A 25,460-nucleotide genomic window follows, 5' to 3' on the forward strand; every position below is an offset into this window, starting at 1 on the left:
CATGTGGGTGAGGATGCCAACAGTGAGAAGACATCAGAGTCAGGAGCCATTAACAACAATGAGCCTTGAAGAGAGAGACTAGACTTTTCATTGATGCTAGTGTAACATCAAATTCCTTCAAGTTAGCACACTTGGATAATGGAGTCTGGAAAGACATTTGTACCTACAAGTACCTATACAGGCAGGGTGGGATTAGGCTAAAATGAGGGTTCTGCCTCATCAGTAGTTATTAGTATGTTTAAGGTATCATAGGACAGTTGTGTACATTTTAAATTCTACAACCTCACTTCTAGAGGTTCTGGTTCAGTAGCTCTGATACCTGCATTTTCCACAAGCACCAGATGATCTGCTCTCAGCAGGACTCAGTTCTTGAGAGCTTTCTCAAGGCAGTTCCAGCTTCCCTGTTAATTCTCATGAAGTTCTCAACCTAGTTATGGGTGGGGAAGGAAGAAGTTTGCAATGAGATGCAGCAACAGTCACAAGGCCTTGTGTCTTTACTGCCTGAGGGGACCAGGCTTACCTAGTTGATAATGGTCACAAACCCTCAACAGCTCTTGCAGAAATTCTTCACTGAACCATGAGAAAGACACTTCAGTAAAGAAGTTCACATTTTTAATTGAAAAACCTAGAAACCAGGTACCTGGGAACTGGATTGCAGAGTGTCAACAGAATGACAGGTTCTCTTCCTGGTGGTTGATATGAAGTGATTTAAAATGGAGGACAAGTCCACAGCAGATTGAGCCTCCCTTAGGTCTCAGGTAGAACAGATGGCTGATTGTCTCTTTGGTGTGTCTGCTTTCAGGCCCCTCTCTTGCTATTTGTCTGTTTCTTCCCAGCTGTCCCATGGTGGGATTTGGGATGTGGGGAGCAGAGCAGGACATACAGGTGGAAATCACATGCTCAAACACAAGGGAAACTTTATTTCACCTTTGTAACTAATTACCTGTTTATGCAGGTTCAGATACACATTACAGCCACCAGTCCTTCTCAAAACAGGAAAAGTTAATATAGGTACCACAAATATGACAGAGGCTGCAAAGAAATAACACAAAAGTACTAGATTTGTGCTACTAAATATGTAGCCAGTGCAAGCACTGGTTAACCTGACTGATTGGTTCTCAGCATCCAATACACAGGGCCACTTAAAGTGTGGTCCTCACATCACTGCTGGTCTCCAAACTCTTGATTTGCAAAAGGAGTCAATACTTAGAAATTTCTACAGCAATCTGACAATGACACAACATCCAAGTACACAATCAGTGGACTCATCTTATTGAACAAAGTGTGAGCAGCTCAGGTATGGAACTCACTTGATACGTTTCAGGTAAAGTAAGTTGAGTATTTTCATTGGCATGCAATGGATTGGAAAGAAGGGCCTGGGGTCTTCACCTCAGAGAGTGGGGAAGCAGGTCTATAAACAACATGCTGTGTCAGAAGAACTGGTACATTGAGATGCTGTGGTATTCAACAGTAAGGCCTTATTAGGGGAACTAACCCTAAGACTGGGAATGTAAGAGACCAAGTATCCGTCATATCCAATGGCTTTCTTCAACTTCCATTTTTGAAGTCCCATCTTGATTTTAGGTTCTGGAAAACTTTGTCAAATACTTGTAAGAGAAAAAATTCTTTTTCTGTAAGAAAAAGAGAAATAACCTTACAAACCAAAAAGGAGACTTCTGATGCTCAAACATAAGCTTAGGCAGAAGGGAAATACTGTAGATAGAAAGCAAAAGCAGACCAAGATTAAGTGATGATTTGAACATGAGAGGAAAGCCAGAAGGAAAAAGAGCATACTATCCAAAACTTCCTGCTTCCTGGACAGAATTGTTCCCAGGAGCTCTCTAGCCTGCAAGACTTCTTCTCCTCAGTGGTATAGAGGTTAAGAATGGAGGCCTTAGTGTCCTTGCTTTGAATCCCCTGCTCCAACATTTACTGTATGTGTGCTCTTGGGCAAATCAGTTTTCTCAACTGTAAAAATAAGAAATAATAGTACATTTATCATACTGTGTGTGATGGTAAATCTACATTGTCAACCTAGGAGGACCTAGGAGATTAGTAAAGCACACCTCTGGGTGTGTCTGTGAGGTTGTTTCCATAGAGGATTAACTAAAGAAGGAAGATCCAAAAGTGGGCTCTGTCTCTCTCTCTCTCTCTCTCTCTCTCTCTCTCTCTCAATGTTTCTCTCTCTCTCTCTCTCTCTCAATGTTTCTCTCTCTCTCTCTCTCTCTCTCTCTCTCTCTCAACTACCTTGAGATAGCTTCTCTGCTCTGCCATGCCCTCACTACCATGATGAACTGAAACCTCTGAAACTGTGAGCCAAAACAAATCTTTCCTCCCCTAAATTCTTCCCTCTGGCATTTGTCACAGCACAGAAGGTCTCATTACACAATATTATTGTGAGAAATAAAGAAAATATTACACAAAAAGTACTAGGAAGCTAAGCACCAGTAGCTCAACGCCTGTAATCTTAGCTACTTGGGAGACTGAAATTGGGAGGATCACTGTTCAAGGTCAGTTGAGGCAAATGGTTTGCTAGATCCCAACCTCCAAAATGACCAGAAAAATGGACTGAAGGTATGGCTCAAGCATGACAGCACCTGATCTCTTAATAAATATTATGTATTATTATTTTAATACTATTACCACCAATTGTAAAAAAGACAGTGAGAACTTTAAAATACTCATCTCAATTACTTTCAAAAGTACAAAAAAAATTCTGAAGTACAAAGCAATTGCCTTTTATCTCTGAAAAGTTAAAATATGCCATTTAGAGCCCCAAAACTAAGCTACAAAGATTAGATATATTTCTCATAAACCCCTAAGTGAAATCTTCACCAACTTCTCCAAGCCCATTTCTCTAGGGTGTTTCTACTGCCTTATTTTTTAAAGTCCATTGGGGAAGGAGAAGATTTTCATTTGTGTTTATAAATACATAGAATATCCCAAAGAACACATGAGGAATGGAATGGTATCTATACCCAGGTCACTATGATGCTAAAGGAGTGGAAAGAGGGGAGGGAAAACTTCTTTCCACTGTGTATCTTTTTATAACTTTTTGAATTTCAAACCAAAGACACATATTGCATACTCATTAACAACTTCATTATTTTTTAAAGAATATGAATGCTCAAGATGATTCAATATAATACAAAAAATACTAGACTGAGACACAGGAGACCTGGACTGTATCACTTCTGTGCTATGAGATCATGGCGAGACACTTAATATCTTCTTGGATTTCATGGCTGTAAAATAAAGAAACTAATGCCTCCCAAACCACCTCATTGGGTTTATGTGAGGGTCAAGTGAGATTATAGAGCTGCTTTTCAATGTAAAAAAGCACTATACAAACAGAGATATCATTATTGTTACTGGAACCATTATTGCTGGAACCAGCTTCCATGGTTGTTTTGGCTCCTGGGATCACAGAAGAATGAAAAGTTAGGCTTTGAGAACTGAATCATCCATTGGAGGATCCAATGATATCCCTTTTCAAGTAAAGCCTGCTCCACTGGACACCACCCTCTACTTCCCACTCCCCAGTCCCATCACCACAATAAAGAATGTCTATGAGAAGTGACCAGAACTGAGATGTCCATCTTCGCTTCAAGAATATTTTAATCTAAATGTTACCTCTCTAATATCCAGCCCTAATAAATGAGATGGATCCCATATGTAGACATGTGCTATGTACCAATTAGGATAAGGGTGAAAGATCCCAGTTCTAGCTATCTTATTTCTCTAATCACAAAACAGGCTGTGAAAACTTTCAAAATCCTCTTTGCCAGTTGACCCTGACAATAGATAAGAAAACTCAAGATGTTGGAGAGAAAAACAAAAGCCAGGAGCAGTTCTGGACTATCTAAGGATTGAGACCTGTGCCCCTAGAGCTGAATACCATGTGCAATTAGTTCAGCTGCAACTAACCAGTGATCATAAGCCTCCCAAACAGTTCTTACACATAAAAAATCTGTTGTAACCTGGTAGGCTCATCCATAAATAATTTCTGTAAGTGCACATCTAATAGCATCATAAGAAGCTATATTGCTTTTATGGGCTTGGCCTTATAAGAGTAAACCAATATTAACTATGCATTTATTGTGGATCAGAGCTCTTTCAAATATGTAATCTTGCTTATCAATCAAAACTTATGAAAAGCCAATGTTAACCCTGTTGTGCAGTAAGGAAGTCTGAGGTTCTGTAAACTTGAATCCAGGCTCCCAGACTCTAGATCCAGTACCTTTCTAGTCATCCTGCTGCTGCCAAAACTAAATTTGCCCCAGAGAACCTTCAAGCATTAAACACTGTAAGAGAGATATTTAGCTGCAGTATATGAAGAACTAAAGGTAAAAGCAAAATTCAGATCATAAATCAGATATTTGAAGCTAAAGGATAAGCACGGGCTAGCTGAGTAGCTCAAGTGGTAGAATGTCTGCCTAGCAAGTGTGAGGCCCTGAGTTCAAACCTCAGTCCCACCAAAAAAAAAAAAAAAAAAAAAAAAAAAATAAAGGATAAGCACACAATACAGACGGACCTCCAGCAGTGTGGATAGGGGTTAGACTACACCTCGTTCTGCCACATTAGTGTTGAGGTGATTGGGGACCCTTCTCAGGTGATCGCACACAGTTGGGCAGTTCACACACCACTTAACAGTTATAAAACTCTCATTGCATGTCCTTAACCTCTATCCACAGCGTCCCAACTCCTTTTTGGCTATCATTTGCAATTTTAAAGCCTAATTCTGGCAAAATAAAACTTACCATAAGCCACACCCACCAAGTTTGAACTATTATTCAAGGCCCACTGGCAAGGAGAAAAATTTGCTTTTAACACTAATTTCAGCATGGAAATTATCTATGATTTTGTTATTCCTAAAAGGAAGAAGAAGATAAATAAAAGATACAGATGTGACCATTACTCAATGATTTTATCCAAATGAACTCTAAAGCCAGCCCATCACTTTCCAAATAACCAAGCTCCTTGTCCCAGACTATAGCCCCAAATTTACAAAATTCAATGCTCTGTACTCATCAAAATCTCTGAACATCCAGAAAGGATCAAGGAATTAAGTCATAGTTGCCAAGTCTTTACATTTATCTCCTGAAAATCAGGGTTAAGAAACTGAGCCAGAGCAAATGCAGTCTGTTACTTTCCCATGCGGTGTAGAATGACATGTCTGTGGAAACAGGAATACCTGGCACCTGTAACCATAGGTTCTGTGGGAAAAGCAGTGGCATACTTGAAATAAGTTACTCTAAGGAGGATTTATTTACAAAGCTGAAGCAGAGAGAAATAACAGGGTTAGCACAGAAACCTACAGCTTAATAGTAAAGGAACTGTTCACAACTAGGCCTAAAGAGAAGAGAAAGAGACGTTACCATAACCTAGAGAGAGAGATTGCATAGAGCTCAAACCTTGAGAAGAGCTATGACCTTCAATGGATGGTTGCAGCCGATCCAAGGAACCTACCAGGCGAGATTCAGAATAATAAACCCTTGACCCCACACATTCCCCCTCTGATCTCTTTCTGAGGCTGCTTCATTGAAAAAACCCAACTGGAAGCCAGAGATATGGAAACCCTTCATGTGATGCCCACAGGCGAGCTTTTCAGAGCAGAGAATCAGGAGGATATGGCATAGTGTCTACAGAGCTACAGCATCCATCTGCAAAATGACATCTGTACTCAAGAATTTCTCCATTCCTCTCCATTCTGTTTCCTGTCTTTGGGTGTAAGGCCTACTAATGGGCCTTTAGATTTCACTTAAGTTTATTCCATTTTTTTATCCAATTTTGAGAACAGAATTCTAAAGCCATCTTCACAAATGCAGTACATAAGTACATACTCAAGCCATTTCTCCATTAGTGAATGGTCCCTGGAAGATCACATTTGAAAAGGGGTATTATCTCTAAAAAAAATACACAAAAAGATCATATTTCTTTTCATTTGGGAGAATAGATGAATATAAGAACCTTCAACTCTTCTTAAATAAAATACTATGGATCTGTAGCTAACACTGGAGGAACTGTCTTGCTGGAAATTCACTCACCATCTTGCCCAGCACGACAAGACACAGGTGGTGTTGGCCTTTGGGAGCATGAAGGAAAACAGTGGTAATACCAGGGCCCTGTGTTTCTACCTTGGTGAATTGTTATTAGTTGTGCTCTAATTTCTTTCTGGAAGCATATTTTATGGCCTATTCTCAGTCCATTAGACTGGGAGACAAGGTATGTAATTACCCTAGCTAAGGGAGAACATTTCCACAGGCAGCTGTCTGTTCTCCACTGTAGTCCAATCCCTTTGGGAGCCTCTGAACTCCCCAGAGGTTCAGTAACTTATCCAGATTCAAAACACGTACCTCAAGAATATGTGGGACCAGGAGCTTAAAGAAAGAGAATTGAGAAATGTCTTCCACCAGCCTGCAGATGAATGCTATGCTAGTTCTCATTTGCCTATAAATTTCCCAGAGAGGAAGGACTGGAGTTAATAATCAGGCTAGAGGTCAGGAAATGCCATTCCAGAGAAAAGCATATTTCCTAGAATCTACTAAGAAGACAAAACACTGCCAGTCAATGGCACCATCCCCTTGATTTTTGAAACTTTTGTAATTTATTCCAAAGTCATGGGGTTCCCTGCTGCCTTTAGTTGCACTGCTTGACCTGTAGCAGGCAATACTTCTGCACATACTCAGTAACAGATGTATCACAGCTCCAGCTACCTTGGGTATCTTTCTTTCTTAAGTCCCATAAAGCCCTTTAAAAATTTGGAAGTGTTTTCATTCTGCCAAGATGAGTATTTGCTTGACTGATATCAAAATTCTGCATCCCTGCTCTCTCGTGCCTCTATATACACAATTACTTCATCTCAGAGCTGAATCATAATGTCAACTTTGTGAAAGTATTGCAAACAATAGTAAGTAGAACCAACAGTGAACATAATTCAATGAAGATGAGGACTCTATGGCCAGCAATGACCAAGTTCACAAGTGCACAGAAAAACCCTAGCAGAGGTAGCAAGTGAAATGTAAACATTTGCAAATCTCATCCTCATTTCAGAGATGCTAAAATATGTGGTGGTTATATCTTGTAATCACTGAAGTATGGCATAAATTAACATATACATACATTTAACTGGCTGGTATCCTATAGCAGAGGTACATTTTAAACCCATCTGGCTTCACATATGAGAAGGGTCCCAAGAGGAAATAGACAGCATATAACAAAGATGGCATATTACAAAGAATTTAATCATAAGATTATTTATCCAGCACAGTTAAGAGAAACCAGCAAGCATCGCTAGTCTAGGAATAGTAGAAATACTATAATCTTGACAAGAGGAAAGAGAGGTCACTTGGTCCCAGAAAACCCTGCAGTGAAGAGGAGGGCTTCCTCAACAAAAGCTGTAGCCTGTGGTAGAGGAGGTAGCCACTTCCCAAGAGATGGGCAGAAAGGAGTAAATATGACCTCCCAATCCATCTGTCTTTAATCTCGTGCCTTGGGCCCCTCATCCAGCAGTCACAGGGTATGTGGTCCATGGAAGTCAGTACCCCAGGACAGAGAACATGGTGGAAAATGAGATGGAAGTGAAAAAAGAATGCCCAACGTTGAGGGTTTACCAGAGAACTCACCAACTTTAACTTCAAGTTCATATTCTATGGTTGCCTTACAACAAATTTATGACCAAAGCAGATGAAAGACCCAGGAATTTAGAAGTTGGCTGCCCATATGTCCAAGTATTAAATTAAATCCAAACATGTGGGCTGAGAAAAGTCTATCTCTGGCTACTCCACTTATGGAAAAATGCTTGAGAGTCAAGGAAGCAGGCTGGTAGGTAGACAAACGTAGATACAGTCTAACCTTGTGTTGTCCCTGTAAGGCAGATCCAAGTGACTAGGGCCAAAAATAGGCAAGGTCAAAATGAGATGGGTTTAGAGACTTCAAAGCTAGATATGCATTTACTATGCATTAATAACAATACTAGATAATGTACCCCAAATTCCGTGTTGCTGGACAGTGAGGAAATAGCTGTACTGTCAGATCTCAATCTTCTGAAGTCTGTACTATTGGTGTTCCTACTTTATAGAGGTTAAGAAATAACAGAGAATATGAATTTCTTTAGTGCTTACCAGAGTCTGGGGAAGAAAGAGAGGTTGGACAGGGAAGGATGAGACATTGGTCAACAGGTACAAAATCACAGGTAGATTGGAGGAATAAGTTCTGATGATCCACTGGGCAGTAGGGTGATTTTATTTAACAATAATGTATTAACTGTCTCAAATAGCTAAAAGACAGGGTTTTGAATGTTCTCACCACAAAGACATTATAAATGTTGGAAGTGAAACATATGCTAATTACCTGATGCGTGTATGTACCACATCACAGTACACCTCATAAGCATGTACAATTATGTGCCAGCCAAAAATAAAATAAAACATATTTAAAATAAAATAAGCTGGATTACATCACTTTCCTGCTAATAAGTGTTTTTCTGCACTTAAAAGATAATAAATATCCATCAGGGCCTACACAACCTTGTGTGATCAGACCCTCCTCACTCCAGCTTCATCTCCTGCTCAGACATCCTATCTTATCATTCCCAGCACATTAGACTTCCTTCACCTCCTCTGGTGCTCCAGCTCTTTCTCTCTTCAATACCTTTGCATGAGCTGTTCTCACTGTCCAGACTGAATGCCCTTATCCCCATTGAAGGTCAAATGCCTCCTCAGAGGCCTCCCCTGAACAGCCCACCCAAAGTAGATTCACCTGCCTGTAACCCCTGCCTTTTTTCCTCTCCCAGGTCCTTGTTTGTTTCTTAGCATCCTTCTGTGTGTGTTTGTGTCTCATTCTTACTAGGTCATGAGTCTTTTCTGTGGGAACCACGTCTTACTTTGTCCCCTTCCTCACCTCCCCCTCCACCACTCTCTCTCAGCCCCATGTGTCCTTTGTTTTAATTTGCTGTTCTTCTATTTTCTCTTTGCCTGTTCTCAAACAGTCTCCCTACAAGAACCAAAGTTCTTTTGTTCCCCACTCTATGCTCAGCACCTGAAGTTCTACTTGGCAAGTTGATGGTGGAACTTTCCCAAGACCTTGGGGTCACTGAGTGGGCACAATTTGTGCCCAGCCTGTTTTTCTCAGAACACTCCCTCTTTTCCAGCCTGCAGGACTGCCTCCGGGATGGTCTCCCTCTCCCTAGAGGAAGCAGGACACAAACAGTCACAGGCTGCACATGTGATCTGCCTCTACAGGTGAACAACCACACTTCTGTCTCCAGTATCCCCCACCCAAGTTGGCTGAACCGTCTGGAAAGGCACATGTTTTTTCTGCCAAAAAAGAAAAAATCAGCACCTTATCCTGCAACCCAGCTGTTCTAGGCTGCATGGAAACTAGTTTTATTTCTATTTGGGCAGGAGAAGCAGCTTCTGTTGGCACTCAATAGGCTGGACAAAGGCAGCATTGCCACCCCAAGGTGTTGGCTCTGGTCCTACACCAGCTTTCCCTCCCTTCCTGCTATATTTGTTCCTTTCAACTGAATCACAAAAAGAAACAGGATGTACAAAGCCCCACACAGCATCATCTTCTCCTGGGAACCATATCACACTCATTTTGTGTAATCTACCAAAACTCTTACATGTGTCCTTCCCCTGGTGCTGCTTCCTGCTTTACTTTCCCTTCCTAACTCCTCCACTGTTTTCTTGCTGCCAGGGAATCTGTTCCATGTGAGCATGTGTACACATGTCTTTTAAAGCACAACTTTGGCTATATTCCCAGCAAAGGAGGAAGAAGCCTTTGTGGCCAAACTAATTCAACAAGCTTCAATTATTCATGAAATAGTTATTAAGTGGGAAGAAAGCAATGGTTGCACCATTTGTTATTAATCTATGATCTGTCACAAGGGAAGTCACCTAACCTCAAGTACACGAGTGGTTAATGACCAAAGCTTGGAAACTGATCTTCAAAAAGGTCATGGACATACATCATTCCTCAAGGTACAAATAGAAAATAGGGCTTGAGGGAGAGGGGAAGATGAGAACAGAGAAGTGACAAAGGCCCAGGGTCCCCTAAACTCTCATGATCCCAAGAGTTTCTGATAATGTTTGTTTCTTGCTGCTATAACAAAACAAAACCTCTGAGACCAAGTAATAAAGGGCAAAGATGTACTTTCCACCAAGGTCAAGGGGCTCCTATCTGGCAAGGGCCTTCTTGCTGCATTATCCCAGGGCAGAAGGTGGAAGGGCAAGATGGCACACAAAACAAAGGAGCAAGAGCGAGAAACTGAGCTCCCATCCTCAAGTTCTCCATAGTTGGCATGAAGCCCTTCGTGAGGGTGGAGCCCTGGGGGCCAATCACATCTCAAACATCCCATGAGGCACTTAACACTGTAGCACTGGAGTTTTGCTTCCAATGCACATTCAAAAGATAGCGTTAGGAATTGTGACAATCTCATGATTTTTATATTCCAAATAGGACTACAAATTACCAGTTACACTCACTGGTTGTCAGAAGATTTATTTAGGGGAGCCATAATTCAAAATATGAAGCAATCCTCGTATAATGTATATTTATCATTGTCACATCTCTTTGTGATTACATTTAAACATGGAAGTGCCTCTTCTTTAACTGTTGTAAGAAATCAACCCATTCAGACCAGAAAGCCATGAATATCTGCACCAGAAGCAACCAGAAGGCAGGCAGCTTCCCCAGGGCTCTGGCTTGGGTTGAAAGGGAGAAATCAAAGGTGTGAAACTGGGATGCCTGTGCCGACCAGGAGTCTTCCTGGGAGTCTTCCCAGCTGCCTTTCACACTTCACCTCTCTGTTCCCCTGGCAGCTAATGACATATTTTCATTTAAAGGGCTCCTACTGTATAGCTATCCTTATCTCAACCAGCAAAAACCCTTGTTCCTTCCTATTATTGCTTATACTCTCTCTACAACAAAATTAGAAATAAGGGCAAAATAGTTTCTGCTGGGTATTGAGGCAGGGGGAGAGGGAGGAGGTGGAGTGGGTGGTAAGGGAGGGGGTGGGGGCAGGGGGGAGAAATGAACCAACCCTTGTATGCACATATGAATAATAAAAGTTTTTTTTAAAAAAAAAAAAAGGGCTCCTACAAAGCAATCTCAAGATGGCAGGAACCAGCATTTATAGGTAGGGCGGCCTGCACTCAGGTAAGGAGAAACCCAAAATCATCCCCCAGGTAAGGCCCACCTCCTTTTTGGAGTAGGCTAGCTTGAAGTAGACCAACTCTTCTTATACCTTAAACTTGACCCACCCTGCTCACAGCTGGGGCAGGCAGGCACAAACACTACTAGCACGAGAGGTCCATTAAAAGCCTGAAGGTGGAATTTCAGTGCTTGGCCCAGTATCTGAAAGGAAACAACTGGGATTATTTTCTAAAGGCTGGCCCTTGTATAAACAATTTAGACACACTTACCAGTGTGTTCACTTGCAAGAAATCTTCTTACCCATTCCTTTTTTACAATTCTGATGTTATATACATAAAAAGAAACAGGGCTTTTTCCATTCATCTGGTTTGGTGTACTATTTTTTTCTTATCCATTTCGTGCAATATCCTGTTGGGCCTACGCTGCTAAGAAAGCCTCTTACATATTTGGGGATTGGGGGGAAGGGAGGATGTAGGGAAGCTTATAATGAATTTGAACAGGAAATGGCTTTGACAAATGAAGTCTCTCTTCCCTTGCCTAATTCTGAAATGCCTCTGGCTTAAAAATTCTCCATATGCTCGTTATTTATGTTACCACGCAAATTCTAAACAAAGCACTCCATTCTCCATCTCCCTACACATGGCCTGGAGAAGCAAGGAAATTTTCCACTGGAGAAGTATAGGGGGACCTGTAGCAGAACGAGACCAAGGGTCACTGTACAAAACATTATTGGCCAAAGCCAACAGTGTTATATGGACAATATGGCAAATCAATCTGTCAGGGAGGAGTGTGCTTGTTTATTTCGAGAAAGTTCAAACACTGGTGCCTATGTTCATTTGTTAGGGCTACTGTCACAAAGTGCCACACACTGGGTGGCTTAAGCAACTGAAATTTATTTTCTCACCATTCTGGAGGCCAGGAGTCTGGGATCATGGTATTGGCAGGGTTGGTCCTGTCTGAGGACTGTGAGGAAGAATCTATTCTGTCTTTCTCCTGCATCTTGTGAGTTTTTGGCAATCTTTGGTATTCCTTGGTGTGTAGAAGCATCACCCTCATCTCTGCCTTCATGTTCACACAGCATCCTCGTCCTCGTGGGTGTGTGTCTGTGTCCAAGTTCCGCCTTTTATAAGCACACCATGTATTGGATTAGGGCCCATCCTAAAGACCTAACCTTAACGAACAACATCTGCAAAACCCTATTTCCAAATATGCTTACAGACACAGGTACTGAGCATTCAGACTTTCGCCTATGACTCGGTACATTTGGTAGGGGGGCATGGTTTCAGCCCATACATTGTCCAGTGTAAAATATTCTGGCAACAAAACTGACAGCCCTGCCCACTGGGCAGCCAGCAAACAACTTGAAAAAGCTTCCCTTAACAGCTTTGGCCATCCTGTGCTTCCGTGAGATTTCTGAGGACCCATAGAAGTCCTTAGGGAAGAGCTAAGGCCTGAAAAGTTCCTTGTAGGAATGAGGGAGGAGGCCATTCAGGACACAGTGGCCATGCCTGACCATCTGGTTCTCAGCTTTTTGGCTTTATCTCAGCAAGCAGAAGGCAGACCCCTCAATAAGTCAGATATGAGCAGTGGGTCTGTCCTGTTCTGCTTCACCTCCTCTACACCAGCCTTTCTCATTGCTTCCCAGATGAGAGAGGACAGAGAGGAGTTAGAGATGGGGATGGTTACCAGCCTTCGACAGCCAGTTGTAATCCAACTCTACTTCCCCTTGAACTAGCTCCTTTCCATTTTCTTCTTCACTCTTCCACCCTGAAAACCAAGAATATTGCCCATAGGACATCGTGAGGACAACAGGAAAGTAGATCAGTCAAAGTGCTATAGTCAGCACTGAGTTTGATATTTCTAAATCCTCTCTCTCAGATACCCAAGCCTGTGGTGGCCCTGCCTGTGTGGGGCAGCACTTGTGTTTTTTAATTCTAGTTTTGATTGAACTTTATCAGCCCTCAAGGAAGTAGGCAAGCCATTTGTGTAGAATTGTTTTCCAAGTTACTTGGTGGTTGTTTGCTTGTGATCTGTTTTCTCCAGAGTACCTATGCCATCCGTCTGCTCCACAGCAGAAGAAGGCTCCAAAGGCAGGTGGAGGAGACACTGCTGGGGGTGGGGGGGCTGGGGACACTGGCCTCCTCCTTCCTGTGGCCACACCTGGCTCCATGAGCCCTGGACTGGGAGGTCCCTGACTTGCTCTTCACATCTAAGGGAGGATTAGAATGGGGACTGGAAGCTTCTGTGCACCAACACTGCTTGTCCACTGGTAGGCTTTGCTGCAGGGGTAACAAGAAAGAAGCTTGGTGTTCCCTGGAGAGGCCCCCAAATGCCAGCATCTGGAGAGGTTGGAGGCCATGACTTTGGCATGAAGGAGTCCAGGAGCCACCAGATGGGAGAGTTGGCACTCATCGCCCCGCAGAGTGCGCCATGAAAACTGGTCACTAAACCCTCTACACAGACAGCAAATACCGATTCTCCTAAGTCTCCCTCTCAGTTGGCCTCACCTCTTCTGTCCTCCAACCCTGAGGACAGCTTTGTCCTGCAGCTGGCTCCAGCTCCTGACTCCATCCTAACCACACCTGTGAACCAGGCTCTGTCAGCTCCTGCCTGAATTTTTGTAGTCACCTCCATGTCAGATGGACTGCAGGGCTTGTCCTCAGACACCCCGGCTCCCTTCCCCAGAAAAGCTCTTTTACCCACTTTGCAGTTAGTCCAAAATCACGCACACACAATGGACAAGAAGACATGATGGTCCAGTGCCAGTCCGATGAAAACCACTAAAAGCCTTTTCCCAGACTTAAACTATGCTGCTGCGTGTGCAGCCCTGAGATGCAAACCCGTGAAAATCAGCCCTGCAGGTAGGCACTGGGGTCGTTTGGTAAATGCACGTTAACTTTTAGGATACCCGTTCCCTTTGAGGAGTCAGCTCCACACTCCAAAATCTGTTACCTAATGTGAAAATTTAGAGCTTCTGTTGTAAGATGTCACTTTATTTCACAAATACAGTATTCACACCATTCACCTGAAACTTCTACATGCTCTTTGCAAATAATGTCATTTAACTCAGCACAATAGTACAAGGCAGATATAAGTATTTCCTCCTTAGTCTACAGATGAGGAAAAAGACACAAAAAAAGGTTTTATAACTTGCCTGAGAACATTCAGCTACTAACTAAGTAGCAGAGGTGAGATTTGAACCTTCAGAGTCTAAATTCTGGATTTTTTTTTTTTTGGTAGTACTAGGGTTTGAACTCATGGCCTCATGCTTGCTAGGCTGGTACTCTGTCACTTGAGCAATGCCTCCAGCCCTTTTTGCTTTAGTTATTTTTCAGATAGAGTTTGGTTCTTTTTGCCACACACCACAACCCTCCTGCCTACACCTCTTGTGGAGCTAGGATTATAATGAACATCACCATGCTCAGCTTGTTTGTTGAGATGGGATTTCAGTAACTGTCCAGGCTGGCCACAAACAGAGATCCTCCCAATCTCCACCTCCCAAGTAGCTGGAATTACAGGCATGGTTGGCTACACCTGGACCTGATGTCTGGACTGCTAACTACTGTACTGAGGACCAACCATAACTTTTATGGTTTGTTCGGTAAAGCAAAAAGCAGAAGGAAATAACAGGAAAGGTGCAGCTGAAATGGGACCGCTTATGCAACAACTCACCTGTTTTTCTGGGTGGCATTTGCTGCACTTAAACAGGACCTTTCTCTAGCTCGAACAGGCTGGCCAGAGATTAGACAAAAATTTGATCTACGATTGTCAAACAGGGATGCACCGACTCTTACTGGGCTAGTGCAGGATCTCTGAGCACTGCCCAGCTGGCTTATGTTTTCCTATCACAACTAAGAACTTTTCCTCCCACTGACCTTCTGAAGATGGGAATCAAGAAAAACTCTTGTACAGTTTCCACAAAAATTTTAAAGAGTATTTTCTTCATTTATGGGGAAAAAACAAAACCCAACTCTTCCACATTTCATTCTCAGCTCAGTCACATACTCCCTGATGTATAGCTATATAGACTCAAAGTTCAAAAAAAAAAAAAAAAACAAGGTTCTTAATAAATGCCAGCACGCAAGGACACTGAGACCAGGACCTGGTCAGCTCAGAGCCAGGAAGACGGTTAGACTGGCTTGTAAGTGGGTTCCTCTCTCTCCGAGGGGAGTCTGCCACCACAGGTCCTCATCCCCTTGGAACTCACTGCAAAGTCCTCCCTGTTTGGCAAGTGAGATGACAGCACCTGTCAGGGCACCCCCACAGGGGATGGCTCTCAGCAAAAGGAAGGGCCCAGTGATCACTGCTGCTCTCTGAATTACCCTTAACCCACTGGTTTACTCTAGCAGGTTCTTGGTAAACAACACTGCAGCTGAGGAGGCTTATCCTGTTTACACTCACATGACATGTCCTGGTGGGGCTCCTGGAATGCCAGCTGTATGAAGGGCTTTGTGCTTTGACAAATGGTGTTTAGGTAAGAAAGCCACTGTTGATGTGAGCGTTTGTATCCACTTGGAGCATTTGACGTCGATGGACGTTGTTCTATTTCAGGATATGCCACGCCTTCTTAAAGAGATCTTCATGATGTGCAATGACTGGAAGTCCCTAATGACTAAACTTGCACACACAGTGTGACCTTCTTGAGTTTTGGTCTCTATGGCAGGGCTTCTTGATGTCAACACCATTAATATAATTCTTTGTTTAGAAGATGTCCAAGGCACTGTAGGACATTTAGCACTGTCCCTGGCCTCCATCCCCTAGAAGCCAGTAACACCCTCTCCAAGTGTCCCCTAGGGCAGAGGACAAAGTCATTCCCCACCCCCACCCCTCACGGAAAGTCATCAAAGTTAAAAGAACATGGTTCCAATAAATGCCAGCAAGCAGAGACTGTAGAATATTCAAGGCGTTCTACCTGCTCCTTCATCCATGTCCCCAGAGACTCCAACTGAGACTTCCTTATTGAAACATGGAGACATGAATATTTAAAAGACTAAGAAGCATCACCAGAAAACTGAAAAATCAATCGAGCAGTATCAGTAAGCAACCTCTAGATGCCCCCACATGGTCTACTCTATGGGTTCTCTAAAAAATGTCTGTCCTGAAGCCAGGTGCAGTGACCTCCATAGTGTCCCAGTCCTTGCCTGCTTCCCTCACCCCAAATCCCAGGCTGAATTCAGCTAACATTCTAACGCTTAGTATATCTAAAGCAATGTCCTCTTCTTGGTTTGAACAAATTTCTATAGGAGATTAGAGTAGAACCTGAAACAACCAAAAGTATTGACTTTTCCAGGAATCTGCAGTTGAGGAAGTATGGTGACATACTGAGAAATGCCACCCAAGGCTCTTCCAACACATGACAGAGCAACAAGAGCACATGGGTAGGTGGTAAGGGGTGAGTGACAGAGAAAAAGAGGAGAGGACAAAGACTAAATTTTAGGCCAAAAGAGTTTGGCCCTTCTCAGAAGTTTACCCTAATGGCCAAGAGATGACTGCCAAACCTTAAAATTCATATGATGAGTAGCCATCTGCAGTGTCCTGTTCTCAACTAAGCAGAAACAAATGTGGAAAATCACACAAGACCCAGCTGTTCTATTGTGGCTTTCAGAATAATTGCCCAGATTTTATACAAATTCCCTCTGGTGGAGACACCCATGGAGAGGGGGGTGTTATGCTTACATCTTGCTGAAGGGCCCTGATCTGCCATCAGCAAGGGTTTCAGCCAGCCTCACAGCCATCCTCACCAATTTGGCTCATACCACATTTAGGAGGGTCATTTTGCTACTCAGTGCCATCCTGGATTTGTTTTTGATGTAGAGCAGTGTTTCCAAGTTATGTTCCAAATACAGAATGGGAATAATGTAGTAATAGTATATATATATATACACTTTATATAGGGTATATATTCTGTATAATATATAATAGTGTATATGCATAATATATAATGGTATGCAGTATGTAGTATTTTCTTTATGTGTGTGTATAGATACACTCTCAAATTCATATATATATTTTTTTAAATGCTAAACACATTCCTGTAGCTTATTTCCCTGCTTCAAAGATGAAGTTTTTCTCATAAGTTTAATGTTTATAAAATCAGCATGACCTTGGCTTTCCTGAAAAGCTGTTATGAAGTCAATGGTGCAACCACTGCAGTCTCCAAGCAATGAAACACTGTATTATATAGTCACCTGAGAGACCACCTGACCCGGGGTATTCCCACAGGCAGATAGGATGGGAGGGGCCAGGCATTCACGCAAAAGGTGAGCTGGCGTGTAACTTCTTGTTGATCCTGGGCAGGGGCACATCATATCTGTTTTTCTTAATTTTCATTAGCATATATTAATTTTACAAAGGGGCGTCATTGTGATAGTTTCATATGTGAATATAATATACTTCAATCAAATTCATTCCCCCTATTATCTTCCTTAGCTTCCCCCCCCTTTTAATACAATTTTAATGGTTTTCATTACTCTGTTTTCTTACATGCATATAATGTAATTCAATCATATTCACCCATCATCGCCCTCTCCTTTCCCCTCTGTTTCCCAATGGTTCACCCTCCCCCTCCCAAAAAAAAGTCACTCTTTTACACTCAAGTCATTTCTTTCTTTTCTTTTTTTTTAGGTCTAGGTTCTACATATGAGAGAAAACATGTGGCCTTTGTCTTTCTGAGCCTGGTTTACTTCACTTAGATCATGCTCTCCAGTTCCATCCCCTTTCCTACAAACGTCATAATTTCATTCTTCTTTATTGATAGATAATACTCCATTGTGTATATGAACCACATTTTCTTTATTCATTCACCAGTTGATGGACACCTAGACTGATTCCATAGCTTGCTTATTGTGAATAGCGCGCTGCAGTAAACATGAGTGTGCAGGTGTCTGTACTGTATGCTGACTTACCTTCCTTAGGATATGTGCCCAGGAATGGTACAGCAGGATTGTATCATAGCTCTATTTTCAGTTTTTTGAGGAACCTCCATACTGATTTCCATAGCAGTTGCAAAAGTTTACATTCCCCGCAACAGTGTATGAGGGGTTCCTTTCTCCCCACATCCTCATCAGCTTTTGTTGTTTTCTTGATGCTAGCCAATCTGACAGGGGTGAGATAGAATCTCAGTGAAGTTTTGCTTTGTGTTTCCTTTATGGTTAGGGATGTTGAACATTGCTTCATGTGTTTATTAGTCATTTGTACTTCTTTTGAGAGCTTTCTATTCAATTAGAGGGCAAATCACATCTCCAAGGCAGGTTGCTCCAACAGCAGCTGACTCCTAAGAAATGGTTAGTCTAAAATGTGAATCATCTTAAAATAGCAACAGATTTTTTTTTATTAAGCATTGAACATGTAACATTCCTAAAACAAAATGGAATTTTCACATTAGACTGCAATTTAAAATATGTAAAACTGGACTACATTGTTTAGATGCAAGAATCTGATTCAGGAATGCTATAACATTTAGCAGACACAGAAAAATGATCAAAAACTTATTCTCAGTAAAAATTATAAAATATATTTTTGTTTTATGTTTATATAGTTTATCTTTTATTCTTGATAAAATGCTCACTTATCTAATTTTGTCTTGTTATATATATAATATAAAAATGTTTTAATAAAATGTGATTCTTTCTTGCAGTAATCAATTCCTACCAATTCCATATTTTGCTATCTACTGTAATTCATGTGTGCATATTATTTTGTAAGTTCCTTTTGGTGCTTTTTCACTAATTAAAATTTGGTCAAGTGAATTCAGAAACCCCATCTTAATGTGGGGTCTACGGATCTTCTGTTGGTAGACTTGGCAGCCTCAAGACTTGTTTACTAATATCACACTTAGTAAAGGGCCACCCTGATGACAAGATGGTGGGAGTATTCACATGTATCTGAGGAGTTTTCTGTTACCAAAAACTAGGAGATTTATGATACCAGACACTAGTAACACTACAAAGGAAGATAAGTTGAAACTTTAACAACATTTTTTAAGTGGAGAAAGAAGATCATATTACCATATTTGTTTTTAACCTCTCTTGGCAGGGTAATGATTTGTGATGTAACATGGAACATTCTGATGATGGCGGTGGGAGGTTGGAGATTGAATTGAAAAGGGTTGGGAGAAGCTGCTATAATTTGGAAGGGCAGTTCTCCCATATAAACTTTGGTCAAATTTGAATCCTTTGATCTGATCCTATTCCCAAAAAGTTACAGCTATTATGAAATCCATAGGTGATTCTATGAGACTTTGAGCCCATCCTCTTTAGTATTTTTACCAGGACCTTAACCTTAGAGTGTGTGTGTGTGTGTGTGTGTGTGTGTGTGTATGAAAGAGAGAGAGAGATGATTGTAGTACAGTAGTATCAACTTTGGAGGTACTGGAATTTGAACTCAGGGCCTTGCGCTTTTGCATGTATGGGGAGGATAAAGAGACAGAGAGAGATGATGATGAGAAAGAGGGTTGTAGTATGGTAGCATTAACTTTTTCTTTGGTGGTACTGGGTTTGAACTCAGGGCCTTGCACTTGCTAGACAGGTCTTCTACCACTAGAGCCATAACCCTAACCCTCATCTTATGATTTCTTACAGCCATTTTATAAAGAAGAGAAACCAGGACCTTTACAAGGAGAACTACAAACCAGTAAGAAAGAGATCAAGAAAGTCTACAGAAGGTGGGAAGATCTCCCATGCTCATGGATTGGCAGAATCAACATAATAAAAATGGCTATTCTACCAAAAGAAATACACATGTTCAATGCAATACCCATCAAAATCCCAATGACATTCATCACAGAGATTGAAAAATCTATCCTAAAGCTCATTTGGAAACACAAGAGACCGCGAATGGCCAAGGCAATACTCAGCAAAAAGAGCAATGCTGGAGGTATCACAATACCCAACTTTAAACTATACTACAGAGCCATAGCAATAAAAACAGCATGGTACTGATGCAAAAACAGACATGAAGACCAGTGGAACAGAATAGAGGACCCAGATATGAATCTACAGAGCTATGCCCACCTTATTTTTGACAAAGCGCCAAAAAGCATACAATGGAGAAAAGATAACCTCCTCAACAAATGTTGCTGGGAAAAGTGGTTGTCTGCCTGCAGAAAACTGAAACTAGATCCATGCCTGTCACCCTGTACTACTATCAACTCAAAGTGGATTAAGGACCTTAATATCAGACTGGAAACTCTGAAGTTAGTACAGGAAACAGCAGGGAGTACTCTGGAAACGATACGTATAGGCAAGGACTTCCTCAGTAGAACTCCAGCAGCTCAGCAACTAAGAGACCTGCCATATGCTCCAGCAATACCACTCCTAGGGATATACCTGAAGGAATGCAACTCAAGTTATTACAAAGGCACCTGCACATCCACGTTTTCTTCAGCACTATTTATAATAGTCAAGCTATAAAAACAACCAAAATGCCCCACTACTGACAAATGGATCAAGAAAATGTGGTATTTATACACAATGGAATTTTACTCAGCCAGAAAGAAGAATGAAAATTTGTCATTCGCAAGTAAATGTATGGAACTAGAGAACACCATCTTAAATGAAGTTAGCCAGGCTCAGAAGGCCAAAAATCACATGTTCTCCCTCATATGTGGATTATAGACCCAAAACAAATGCAGTAATATTATTGGACATGGGTCACACACTAAGGAGAAAACATGCACAGGAGAAATAGGGAAAGGAAAGGAAACCTAAAACTTGAATGTGGTTGATGTGCTCCCTGTTTAGGAGCAAATAAAGCAATCTTAAATTGGCAGAGGCCACTATGGGGACTAGGAAGTAGTGAAGAGGTCTGGCAGAGATGAACCAATGTGGGTTGCAATACACAAGTGCATGGAAGCAATGCTGGGAATCTCTCTGTATAGCTATCTTTATCTCAAACTAGCAAAAACAATATGTTGTTCTTATTATCTCTTATGTTTTCTCTTCAACAAAATCAGAGAAGAGGGCAGAACAGGGTCTGCCCGGAGGCAGGGAGGGGTGTGTGGGAAGTAGCACAAATAATGTATACACATGTAAGTAAGTGTAAAAATGATAAAGTAAAAGGAGAATAAAAAGAAAAAAAAAAAAAGAAGAAGAAGGAAAACCAGGTGGGAAAAACTGAAACTCTGTGAGTGTAAATGAGATGGTCACCAATAGGTGACCTACCAAACCCAGAAAGTTCCACAGAGGCCATCTGGAGGGACTTGGTCAGGGGGCAGAGAGAAAAGGCAGCATCTGGGCCATCCAGCTCACGCAACCTTAGCAACTCCACTCCCATGCTCTTTATACGTGGGCTTCTACCTAGACTTCTGCTTCCAAACTTTGAAAACTACTAGATTAGGGGCAACGCTAAGGCTCTGTGCCAATTAAACATTCTGTTGATCCCAGTAGAGCTATTTAATTATTCATGTTATCATTTAGGCAGTCAGTCACCCCAAAACATTAGAGTCCCAGATAAACTCTAGGCACAGTCCTAAGAAAATAAATAAATAGTGTGAAGCTCCTCACTCAAAAAACTGATGGTGTAATGGGATCCAACAACATGCAAACCAAAAGAATTGCCAACCAGAATTTTAACAGGGTGATCTATAAGATGAAACAGAAACAAAAGAAAAAAGAAAAAAAATTTTCACCTGGAGAAGGAGAGGAGGATTCAGGAAAGACTTGTAGGTGGGTCTGGGTTGTTGAAAATGGCAGGAAGGAATTCTCACCAGCTCAAGCAAAACTGGAATGCAGTGAATCCTGTGGCCAGGAAGAACCTGGAATATCTCCAAGACAGAAGTCAGAACTGCAGGAATCAGAGACCTGGCATGAGCCCCAGAGACAACAAAAGTTGGGTCTTCTGAGGCTCACTAACCATAGATAGGCCCTCTCCACTGTAGAAAAACATGGATGGCTGCCTCATTCCCAAGCTTAGCCGCACCAAGGGAGAGAGAAAGACCTTTCTGCACAGTGCCTCTGCATTCACTCCAGAGATGGACCAATTTGGGCCCTGTCTGAGTCGTGTGCCAGCACACGTCAGAACCATGAGCACCCTGCCCATCCCTCCACCCACCAACAAAGGGACTGAAGCTAAGAGCAGGAGACAGGAGGAAGTCACTGAGAAGAACAGTCATCATGTAGAAGGCTTGAAACATTGCAGGTGGAGGAGCCTGCATGTGTGAAGGACAGTTATCCACCCCTTTTTTTATCAGGCCACATTACATCATCCAGGTCACTTTGGATCCAGTCCAGGAAACCATAGGCTCAGGCATCAATCGCCATTAGTTTCCCAGAACTAGTGTGAAAAATTGAGTGGCTTACACAACAGAAATGTGTTGAGAAGGTGCTAGCAGGGCCGCGCTCCCTCTGAAACCTATAGGGAATGACTTCCTTTCCTTTCTGGAACTCCCAGTGGTTCACCAGCAATTTGACTTTCCTCAGCATCTAAATACATCACTCTAATCCATGGCATTCTCCCTGTGTGTCTGTGTCCTCACGTGGCCATCTTCATATAAGGACACCAGTCACATTGGATTAGGGGTGCAACCTCCTCCAGTATAACCTCATCTTAACTAATTATATCCACAATCAATCTATTTCCAAATAAGGTCACAATCTAAGGTACTGGAGGTCAAAACTACAAAATATCTTTTTCAGGGACACAATCCAACCCATAGCAACCAGACACTGAGATTTTAGTGGCAAAATTTGGAAAGGAAAACTCCACTTTGACTGTACCCAGAAACATCTCCTTGCTACAGAAAACTGAGACGTAATCCAACAAGGGGAACAAATACAGCTCGAGCTTTACAATAGCAAAAGATATTGAAAATGCATAATGCAAAAAGCTTATACTAACTTGAAACTCCAAGATAAAATTCATGGTCTGTGCCTGTGAAATCTACAGACTTGACTGCTTCATAAACATCAGTATTCTGCAATTTGCCTCATTATACAAGACCATACAGTACTTTATGGAAACATAAAATTGAGAACTCAGTCCTTGAACCATATGTTTTAATAAGTAGCAGCTAATCAGGCAAAGAGTTTGCATGTCTGCTATTTGGGAACTATTTCAACACCTCCCAGGGATTGTAAATGTCCTTATTTGCAGCAAACTACTCCCAAGGTAGTAGCAAAATATAAGGCATAGCAATGCAATTATGCTACTGTGAGAAAATGCTCTCAGCAGGTGAGGAAGTAAATGCAAGTGAAGTAATTAGGAAAGAAAGCTAGCAAGAAGTGAAGACTCAGGGTAGAGACAAGGTGAAGAAACCTGACTTCAAGTAGACAACATTTAGCTCTAACGCAAAAAATTTTGATTTGTCTAATACTGAGAGCTATCCAAGAAGATTAGCTGTCCTATAGTCTGGAATTAACCTTGGTACAACCTTGGCTCGAAGATAAGGTTTACTTACTTTGGAAAGAGAGAGAAGGAAAGGAGAGAGGGGAAGGGAGAGGGAGGGGGGGAGGGGAGAGAGAGAAAGAAGAAGAAGGAGGAAGAGGAGGAGGAAGAAGCTGCTTCTCTTTGCTTCTAAGAGTTGTGAGAGAATCAGCTGATCTTTTATTTTTCCAAAATGAGGCTGAGTGAACTACCAAGTGACTTTTGCTGCCTCTACAAATGATAAATGCTCATTAAGCAAAGAGTCTACATGTGGTCCCTCAAAGTCATATGATTCAGAAACTTTCTTTTGGGGCACTCCCTGGGGTCATCACATCTTAGATTCCATCAGTCATGTCATCTGTGGAAAATGCTGTTCTTTCTCCAGAATTCTTGATGTAACTTGCAGTGATTCAGGCTTCGAGATTCAATTCAAGCACTACCTCTACTAAGTGGCCTTTTGGAATTCTGCTCTAAGCCCCCACCCACAACTACTGGCTAGACCAGTCTACTCTAAATAGCCCCTTCTTACTGCTCTTATAGCCTTCTTTATGATAAGGTGACCTTACATCTTCCTTTCCACTGTTCCACTGTAATTTTTTAGTATCCCCCTTCACTACAAAATGTTCCAATTTGTATTTAAAAGTTCAGGGTCTTATGAGGTCCCATTTATCTATGCTATCTCTTAGTTGCTGTGCTGCTGGGATTTCATTGAGAAAGTTCTTACCTATACCTACTAACTCCAGAGTATTTCCTACTCTTTCTTGTATCAACTTAAGAGTTTGGGGTCTGATATTAAGATCCTTGATCCATTTTGAGTTAATCTTGGTATAGGGTGATATATATGGATCTAGTTTCAGTTTTTTGCAGACTGCTAACCAGTTTTCCCAGCAGTTTTTGTTGAAGAGGCTGCTATTTCTCCATCGTATATTTTTAGCTCCTTTGTCAAAGATAAGTTGCTTATAGTTGTGTGGCTTCATATCTGGATCCTCTATTCTGTTCCACTGGTCTTCATGTCTGTTTTTGTGCCAGTACCATGCTGTTTTTATTATTATTGCTTTGTAATATAGTTTGAAGTCAGGTATTGTGATACCTCCTGCATTGTTCTTTTGACTGAGTATTGCCTTGGCTATTCGTGGCCTCTTGTGTTTCCATATAAATTTAACAGTAGATTTTTCAATCTCTTTGATGAATGTCATTGGAATTTTGATGGGAATTGCATTAAACATGTAGATTACTTTTGGGAGTATAGACATTTTTACTATGTTCATTCTACCAATCCATGAGCATGGGAGATCTCTCCACTTTCTATAGTCTTCCTCAATCTCTTTCTTCAGAAGTGTATAGTTTTCCTTGTAGAGGTCTTTCACATCTTTTGTTAGGTTTACACCTAGGTATTTGATTTTTTTTGAGGCTATTGTAAATGGAATTGTTTTCATACATTCTTTTTCCGTTTGCTCATTGTTAGTGTATAGAAATGCTAATGATTTTTCTATGTTGATTTTATATCCTGCTACCTTGCTATAGCTATTGATGATGTCTAGACTAACTAAAAAGCTTCTGTTCATCAAAAGAAATGGTCTCTAAACTGAAGAGAACACCCACAGAGTGGGAGAAAATATTTGCCAACTATACATCAGACAAAGGACTGATAACCAGAATATACAGGGAACTTAAAAAACTAAATTCTCCCAAAACTAATGAACCAATAAAGAAATGGGCAGGTGAACTAAACAGAACTTTCTCAAAAGAAGAAATTCAAATGGCCAGAAAACACATGAAAAAATGCTCACCATCTCTAGCAATAAAGGAAATGCAAATTAAAACCACACTAAGATTCCACCTCACCCCTGTTAGAATAGCCATCATCAGCAACACCACCAACAACAGGTGTTGGCGAGGATGCGGGGAAAAAGGAACCCTCTTACACTGTTGGTGGGAATGTA

The sequence above is a fragment of the Castor canadensis genome, chromosome 6 (genome assembly GCF_047511655.1).
Source record: "Castor canadensis chromosome 6, mCasCan1.hap1v2, whole genome shotgun sequence".
Lineage (NCBI taxonomy): Eukaryota > Metazoa > Chordata > Mammalia > Rodentia > Castoridae > Castor > Castor canadensis.